The sequence below is a fragment of the Macadamia integrifolia genome, unplaced genomic scaffold (genome assembly GCF_013358625.1).
Source record: "Macadamia integrifolia cultivar HAES 741 unplaced genomic scaffold, SCU_Mint_v3 scaffold451, whole genome shotgun sequence".
Classification (NCBI taxonomy): domain Eukaryota; kingdom Viridiplantae; phylum Streptophyta; class Magnoliopsida; order Proteales; family Proteaceae; genus Macadamia; species Macadamia integrifolia.
Genome location: NW_024870453.1, coordinates 275,286 through 275,629, shown reverse-complemented (window position 1 = coordinate 275,629; position 344 = coordinate 275,286).

The following is a 344-nucleotide window of genomic DNA, read 5'->3' as shown; positions in this document are numbered from 1 at the left end:
AAAAAAAAAAAAAAAAAAAAAAGGAAAGCAACTGGGAAGAGAGAGATTTAGTTTCTTAATAAACATGATAAGAGGGAGAATTATAGTAGGATATGTCCATCCAGTAGAATTATGAGATAAAACATGAAGAAAGAGAGAGGGATTTTATTTCCTAATAATGGGAAAGGAAGAAGGAAGTTTTTTTTTTACTAGTAAATAACTAATAAATAAGATACTTATCAAAAACTAATAAATAAGATAAGAGAAAGATTTGTTCCCTAATAAAAAGACTAAGAATGAGGAGAAAGTGAGACAGTTGGATGGGGGAACAAACATGAGAGGTTGAGGAGTTTTTTTTTTTTTTT